The sequence below is a fragment of the Lates calcarifer genome, linkage group LG13, assembly GCF_001640805.2.
Source record: "Lates calcarifer isolate ASB-BC8 linkage group LG13, TLL_Latcal_v3, whole genome shotgun sequence".
Lineage (NCBI taxonomy): Eukaryota > Metazoa > Chordata > Actinopteri > Centropomidae > Lates > Lates calcarifer.
Genome location: NC_066845.1, coordinates 17,740,202 through 17,748,861, shown reverse-complemented (window position 1 = coordinate 17,748,861; position 8,660 = coordinate 17,740,202).

The window sequence follows — 8,660 nt, the reverse complement described above, 5'->3', positions numbered from 1 at the left end:
ACAGTGTTATAGTTTGGTTTAGTTTGTCTTTGTGTTGTGTCTTTCTTTTCTTTTCTGTTCCCCCTCCCTTTTCTGTTCTTTTGCAGAGCTTGTGTGTGGCAGGGGGTGTGGCTGGCTCCTTCGCTTGGCTGCTGAGGCACACCTGTTTTCACTCAGTCCATTTCCCTCCACCTTATAAGCCCGGCCTTCACTCGTGCTCGCTGCCAGAGTATTCCTTGCTCCCACTCTGCATGCAGTTTCCCCAGCGTTACCAGTGGCAAGATTCTACTGTGCTCGGCTGCTTAAGACTTCCTCCTGCCAGCCAGCTCCCTGCCTCCCCTGTCTACTTTTTGTTCTGGTTTTGGTCAGTTTGGTGATTAAAAGAACCTTCTGTTTGAACTCTCCAGTGTGTGTGCATCTCTGCTTTGGGGTCCTAGACTAAGAGAACTTAACAAACAGTAGGTAAAATGAGCAGAGTGAGATGGTGGAACCAAAACATTATAGTCTATAACTATGATCTATCTATGAGTTGCGGCAGCTGCAGACTTGGCTGGAATCCAAGCGGCTGAGGTTGCAGTGGTAACCAAGGAAACACAGGACCCAGGTGGATGTTCGGGGAGGCCGTGTCTCCAGTTATCACAGGGGAAGGATTCTGCCGGTGTCTCAGCGGTTCAGCGTTAGTTGAGTTTACTCGTAGACTTTCTGTCTTGAGCAGCAAACTTAGTTTCTGTCGTGTATCTGCGAGTGTCTCTCTCTCTCTCTCGGGCTGAGGAAAAATAAGCTCTCATGTAGCCTTAACGTTTTCGGGATAATTTAGAGAAGGCTGGTGTCGGCCAGGCGACTCTGAAACTGTTCAAAAATCTTCAGAGTAAAATGCAGAATTATCAAAAATAAGTACTCAGTATTCAAATACTTTTGTTCCTTTGGCTTAACTTGACGTTGCTTGGCTTAAGAAAGAGAAAAAGTTACTTGCGGAGCATGTGGTGAAAAAAAGAACAAAGGAACAGAGAAAATGATTGGCTGTGTAGCTTGGAAATCTTAAGACAATTAAGCTGATTAAGTGATAAAGCTGTTAAAGAATAAGTTGTGTTCATTATTAGCAATAATTGAGTGTCATTACAAGACATGAGGTATAATCATTTGATTCTAACACCTGAAAAGCATTATGTCTAACATCTATAGTTAAGCTTAGACAAGGTCAATGGATGTCAGTATGGTTCCATGGCGAATATTTGAATTAATTCCTCGTATTACTATCTTAGCTTAAGATGGAGGTTCAGGTCGTAACTCTCAGTGACCGTTCTTTTACCTTGGTGCACTTCTGGGAATACGTGCCTGTCTTTTTCTATGAATTGTGTGACAGTCTGATAATAGGTGCCAGGCTGACACCAGGCTGATGCCCAATGTCGCTGCATGGGCTTTTAATTTTCTATCAAACATAACAGTCTATTCCAAAAGCATGAATCCTGTTCATTACTGTGATTGGATTTGCTCGTCTGTGCTTTGAAATCAATAATAATAGAGCAGCTGACTTGTGTGACATGCCACATGAAGGCTAAAGCCAGGAGGACCAGCCGTCTCTGTCACTGAGCATTGAAATCTCAAGATGGAAGCAGAAACCAACGCTGTACTTTGAAGCTTGTGTCTTTAAGGTCATTTGGGCTGCACGAGTTGGCACAGCCTCTGCAAAGCACCGCTGCCCACGCAAAGGTCATAAATGCTATACAAATATCACAAAGCCAGTGTGTCATCACTGGTATATAAGCATAGACTACAACCACATAGTGTCAAGGAAATCAATATAGAAAAAAAGTTTGCATTAAATGGCACATCTGATGAGGGAGAGACTATTTGAAAGTCCTAATCTCCAAATTATTTCTATTATCTAATATTAGTTTTGGGTGCTAGATATTTATTGCAGTGTACCTTTATACAGTATCACTTAGCATTTAGCTCCGAGCACTGTTCTAATAGCTTGTTTACAAAGGAGACGTTCTAGCCAGATTTTCAGTCGTCCATCTCACACGTCTGATGGAAAAGATATACCTCTGTTTCATCCCAACACAGTCACCACAACTGTCTACACAGGCTGCATAAAATCTTGTGTCATATGTATAACATCACAAGCTGATGTGTATTTTTATACTTTGAGTCTGTTTACTTCTGCTTTAGAGTGTTTGTATATGGGCTCTGAGCACTGCCAAAACATGGGTGACCTACACTCAATATTTAGCCTGAGCACATCCTGTGCAGACGCTTATAGAGGACTGAATCTGCTGCTGCTGCTCTGTTTTGGCCGTACTGGCTGTGCAAACATTGCATTGTTACAGCCTCACCAAGCCACTGGCATGATTGTAGACTCTCTTGAAGGAGTCATAAAACGGATCATTTACTGTGCAACAAATGCTTTTTCCCAGCTAAGATCTGGATGTTTAGAATTGCAAATATACAAAAGCTTTCATGAAGTAATACACAATACTACATCATGATTGCAGTTTACTCTGCAATCAAGAGAAACAAAACAAAACAATTTCGTTGAAAATCTCAATTTTCCCATCCAGGAATATAACCAGAGATTTAATGGAGCCATGGAGATAAAGTCCTGTGAGAAAAACATTCACCGTGTCATGTTCTTGCTCCTCATCACTGACAGCAAACCTGAGTGACAGAGGGGCAGTTCACTGTAGGAGTCGTCAGCCGCAAACAGAGCTGAGATTTGAGAGCAGTCAGACAAGGTGTAAGGATAAGAAATCCCTGCACCGGCTCAGCCCCACAGATCAGCAACAATGTACTGTGACAACAGGCAGGTGCAGACTGACTGCTGCTGTAACTGGTTTAGACAGCACAGGAACACCTGAGTGTACTTGAGTCTATGCTTGCAGACCAACCGCTGTCAGTCCTCACTTGGCACCCTGCTGCACCACCAGAGCCTTAACAAACTGACATAAGCAAGCTGTGCAATTTAGTTCCCAGCTCACCCACACTTCACGACTTCACTCACGCTCACATCTCAGGTTGCCTTGACACACACACGCGCGCACACACACAGTCTTGTCTCCATAACTTCAGGGGACATTACAATGACTTTACATTTATTTCCCAGAGATTTACTATAATCTTAACTATTACTTGCCTAACCCTCACCCTAACCCTATATTATGGGGACTTGCTTTCCACATAATGTGACCCTGTGTCCCTGCAACATGAGTAATACCTAGACCACACACACATACATGCACACAACACACACAATCCAACTTTTGTGCAATTAGTGACCGATTAGACTCGAATTAAACTTACACATCCAAATATATATGTATATATGTAAATGAACATTATACAAATCCAGTTAAAGACTTGAGTGAATAGCAGCAGTCAGGTTGTACAAAATTTAAGTTTCATTTAAGGTGATCTATTGAAAAACATGAGGAATGTCCTTGGTAGATATGATAAAATGGTTAATTTGGTTCAGTGCACAGAATACTCTGTTCTGTTTACAAAACTTAATTTAGGAAAAAAAAAATATGCAAGGGGAGATGAGAGTTACTCAGTGTGATCACAGGGTAAATAAAGTTAAAGCTGCAAAAGGCACAGATCATATTTAAATCTTATCAACTAGGAAATGAAGAACAGAAATGCAGAGATGGTTTGTACTTTGCTGTGCAGATTTGCATCTCCTCAACTGCAGTTTGAGCACTTTGAGAAACTGAAGTTAAAATTATATCCATTGTCCTTTTTTGTGAAGTTGAAGCTTTAAATGGACTACATTATACACTAACCATCATGCTGGGTGAATGTCAAAGCCACTGTGTGTACAATTTTGAATTTCAAATTAGTTCACATAATCATGTAAAAATGCTACACATATTCAACTAATGTTTTGTACATTGTTATCTGTTGCCTTAAGTGCCTGCTGCTTAACGTCGCTCAACATGATAAATGGTATTGCATCTTAAATCTGAGTTTAGCAGACAGTTACTGATAAAGAATTAAGTCACGCCAAATGATGTTCTTTACAGGTCAAGGCATTTACTGTCATTTCATAAGCAGGCTGCTGGGTGCAAAAGGCAGCCAATTATCCTCAATCTCACCAAACTGCTGTTTTCTTTCACTGCTCTCAAAAGACAGAAAAGAGGCAAGCAAGGCAATAGCACAGATAGCGACAAGCTGACCTGCCTGGGTGATTGTGTATGAGGTGTACAGACAAAATGACACACAACTAAAGTCAACTGCACACAAGGTTTAAGTCAGCTTGACAAAAGAAAACACTGAATAGATTTGCTGCGTAACTCAAAAATCTAGCAAATCTTATCTGTTGCTTTGGATTTATCTTAAAATATACATCACAAATTTTTTTTTGTTTTACACTGAGGTGTTTCAGCAGATTACACAACTGACAATATTTTTAAACAAAGTCAGTTATATGTTGCAAATAATGTCTAGGGCAAAGTCCCCAACTTTTTGAGCCAGGCAGTTCCATCAAGAGAGAGTTTTAATTTCTGGAAAATCTAACAGCAGGTGCTTATTATAGGCTTGTCATTTTCTGCATATTTTTAAATAGGAAAGAGGTCTGGTTCTGTAATGTTTCCATTTACTGTTAATGTTAAAATTTTTGAAGGAGAGAAAAAACTGAACTGTAACAATAACAGTAATACTCATGTGCATATGGACTTGTGTATTAATTACAGTGATAGCGATAAATGTACAAAGTCCATGTGCTCCCTGACAAGGAGGAGGTGCAATTACTTTGATATCCTAAACATATTAAGTGAATATGGAGACGACAGTATTCGAACATATGGGTGGCTTTCTTGTGCATGCACACACAAACACACATACACTTACAGATCTGTATCACAGATGAAGTGCACAACACAACGGACAGAGTCATCTCATACTTGTCATGTAGGCGGGCTCTGATTCTTGGCAGTCTGTGGTGTCAACATGTGTGAAAATACAAGGCGATGAGTCAACACTCAGCTACTCCACGGCTAGAGTAAAACACAACATACATGGCAGCAAAATCAATACACTGTAAGCAGGGCAATATCTACTGTGCTCACTTTGAAGTGTACAGGGGCGGGTGCCCTCACGTACAGTTCTTTTGATGCTTGCACCCTTAAGAAGCATGCATTTACCTTCAAGCAGTATGACAGAACCTAATTACAGGAAGCTGCCTCCAGAAAATAAAATGAGGGGAAAGAAACTCTTTTGGTTGTCACTTTGACACTTTGCAGATAACTTCTCTGCATGTTAATTTGCTACAGGCCCATCCCCGCAGGAAGTGGCATAGGCTAATATCAGACTCCATTGCTGTGATTGGCCGCTGGTGGTGGCCCGTAGGAGGGAGTTGATATTTCAGGACACACCGCATAAATCGGATTAACAAATAACTGACATGTTTACTGTGTATTTATAGCTTCCATTCAATTGGAAAGTAGGGAACGAGGCTACATTCATGGTCCAATTATATTTAAGGATATAACTGTTGGGTACACATGTGCCCACGCTACCTTACAAATCTGATTTATATCGCTTGAAATTAATTGAGGATGACCTTGATAGGGCGTAGGTAATTGAAATATTTCTTGCTGCTGTGATTAAATGAATGACCACTTTAACATTAAATGTAAAATTAATGGAATATTTAGGGAATAATATGATAAAAATATGCAAATAAAATCACATAGTAGGGCTAAATTCATTTTGTGTGTCAGTACACACAGGAAGTTACAAAAATAATAGACAAAGCTCTTTGGTCTGAAGTGTCACAGACCAGCCCTGAATATAAACATCTGTGTGCACTTTACTAATATCACCTTATGCATGTGATATGTGTTCCATTGTTTCAAACAGCAAAATCTGTCATGGTTTTGTTGACACCTTTACTGTGATGTCTGGATTTTCCATCTGTGTTTAAAGTTATGGCTATGCTAGTGGTCGGCCAGGCATTACCAATGATCAGCAAATTCAGTCACATATCATGTGGGTTGCAGAGGTAGAACTGTGAGTTATTAGGCTTGAATGAATAGCCTAGTCAGCATAGTCTGAATTTTGCCACTTTGCCTGTGCCACATAATGGAAAAGGTTTTTTGAGTACATTTTCACCACTGGCAGCACTATGGAGCAATTTTCTACACACAAAAAATGTGTGATAAGATAGACCAACGTTATGTGTTCATATGCCAATTATATCTTATAATTTGTTCAGATTGTTTCACTCCTGTACTACCCTATAAAAGTCAGTGGCAGAGGTTAGTAAAGTGGATGGCAGCTGATTGTATAAAAATGTTGAAAATGATTACCTTTATCACTTGCTCTTTGCAGTAGTCTAATTGCTGTGGGCATCAAACAAAGGTTCTCTCCTAATCACTGAGTGTTTACATATGGGGGTGTAAGGGACACATTTCAAGATAGTAAAATCATAGCGCTTTAGATCTCTTTCCCCATGCTTAATCAAAGCTTCCCCGCTTAATTACTGGGGCAGATTAAAAATAGCAAAGCGAGAGTGTGTGTTCCCCCATCAGCCCCCACAGCCTGTCAAAGCTGGCAACTGAGCCTGTGGGCAGCATATGTGAAAGACTCATCTGCTACTATGCTTTTTCCCTTTGATGAATGTACTACATCACACGTAAACATTTCACCCTCTTCTTCCATTCACTGATAGCGATGACACACATCAGGAGGTGAGCTGCACTGACTGAGGGAGCAGGCACTCCTCTCAGGCACAATGGTGCTCATTCCCCGAGAGTAACGCCTGTTGACATGGCTGCTGGGAGACTGGACATTATGGGGAAGATGCACGAAGTCCACTAGGGCTGCCTGCTATTTTATGTGCTAAAACAAATGTCAACATGCTGGCTGAGGCCATGTTCCTGCTCTTTACTTCAGGGAGTTTCAAACATTCTTATGACACTGTGCCCCAAATAGACACACGTTAGGCCACAAAACCGCATTTAAATAGATTTTGTCCCTGGGAGTTTTTATATGAGTTTTTGTTAGTGCTGAATTAGAACTGAATTATGTAATGGTGTTCAGCAGACTTGGAGAGTAACAGAGGGTTAGAATGAAAAGTATAATTAGAAAGGTCCTTATGTTCTAATTGGGAACTGTCCCACCAAATCATTTGACAGACGCCAACATGCAGAAATTGGCCAAGTGTACCGCCAACCCAAGCACGCAGATGATTTGTGGAATATTATTTTATACACAGACATAGTAAAAATATTGAAACAGCCCTGCAAATATGAACTGGCTCAGATCTAACAAGCTCATGTAGGAAGCAGCTACAATCAAAACAAGCTCAGAAATATCACTTTTGGGGGTGCCCCCATGGCCAAACGGTTGCAGCGCGTACCATGTGGGCTTTAGTGCCCTGAGCAGCCAGTCCCCAGATTGACCCTTTACTGCATGTCATTCCCCTACTCTCTCTCCCTATTTCCTGTCTCTCTCCACTGTCCTATCCAAATAAAGGTGAAAAAGCTCCCAAAGAATTAAAAAAAAACAAAGAAATGTCACTTTTGGCTTTTTGTTTGTTTGTTTGGCACTATATACACAGGTGTTTAATACTGCAAACCATAAGATCCACATCTACTCAGCAACTAAATTAACAGTTTTCACTGAATTGCTTGCAGTGACCTTTGATGTTTTGATATGGCGATAATGTTTGTCAGTGTCAATGTCAGTACGGTCGAATATTGATCAAGATTGAATTTGCTCAACAACTACTGAATGGATTGCCATGGAATTTTGTGCAGACATTCGTGGTTACCTGGGGATGAATCCCACTGACCTTCGGTCAAAATTTGACTTTGTTTATAACTAAATACCTGCAGAACTAATGATGTTCATCCTCTGTTATATGTTGTGGAAAGTGCTAATTACCAAATGTTAGCATCCTACCATGCTTAACTAAATGGTGGACTTAGCAAACACTACCTGCAAAACATCAATATGTTAAAGGGGTGATTCTAAATATTTTCATCATGACAATGTATAATGTGAAAGTTAATGAACCCACAAATAAGGCGCTGCCAAGATGTGACATTTAGCTTGTGAACATCCTGGAATTATAGGAAATATTATTTGTTAAAGACTGCTAAAAACCTACTGTAAATATTGAATAAACAGCAGTATTAGATTTTTTTTTTATGCTGCAGTTTTCTACTGTCATTATCTACAGATATGAAATGACAAATGACACAATATACTGTTGGGAGAGGCTCTTTTCCACAGCTGGATTTTTAGTTATTAGTGTAGTTAGTAATGTCAATGGGATTTTGGGCAGAACCCAGAAGTTCTGATTTCACTTTGGCTCTCTATAGCCAATAACTGTCTTTTCATTTATTTATTTTATGTGTGTCTTATCTGTGAAGCACTTTGTGATTTTTGTTCTTGAAAGGTGCTATATAAATAAACTTTACTCACAAACTTACTTAAAGTGTCCAACATTTCCATCAGGAATTGGTGGAGACCAGAGCTAAAATGAGATGGAAACCTGTCCTTACTTGTCCTAACAGGTGGACCAACAATGTTAATGTTGTTCTGTACCTGCTTCTGAAAATTCAGCTTAATATGTCACTTGTGTTCACAGCTTATTTTTGGCTCAAAACTTTCTGTTATTCCCTACTGGTTTGAGTATCTGTAACACACACCTTCTGACCATAAGACACATGACACAT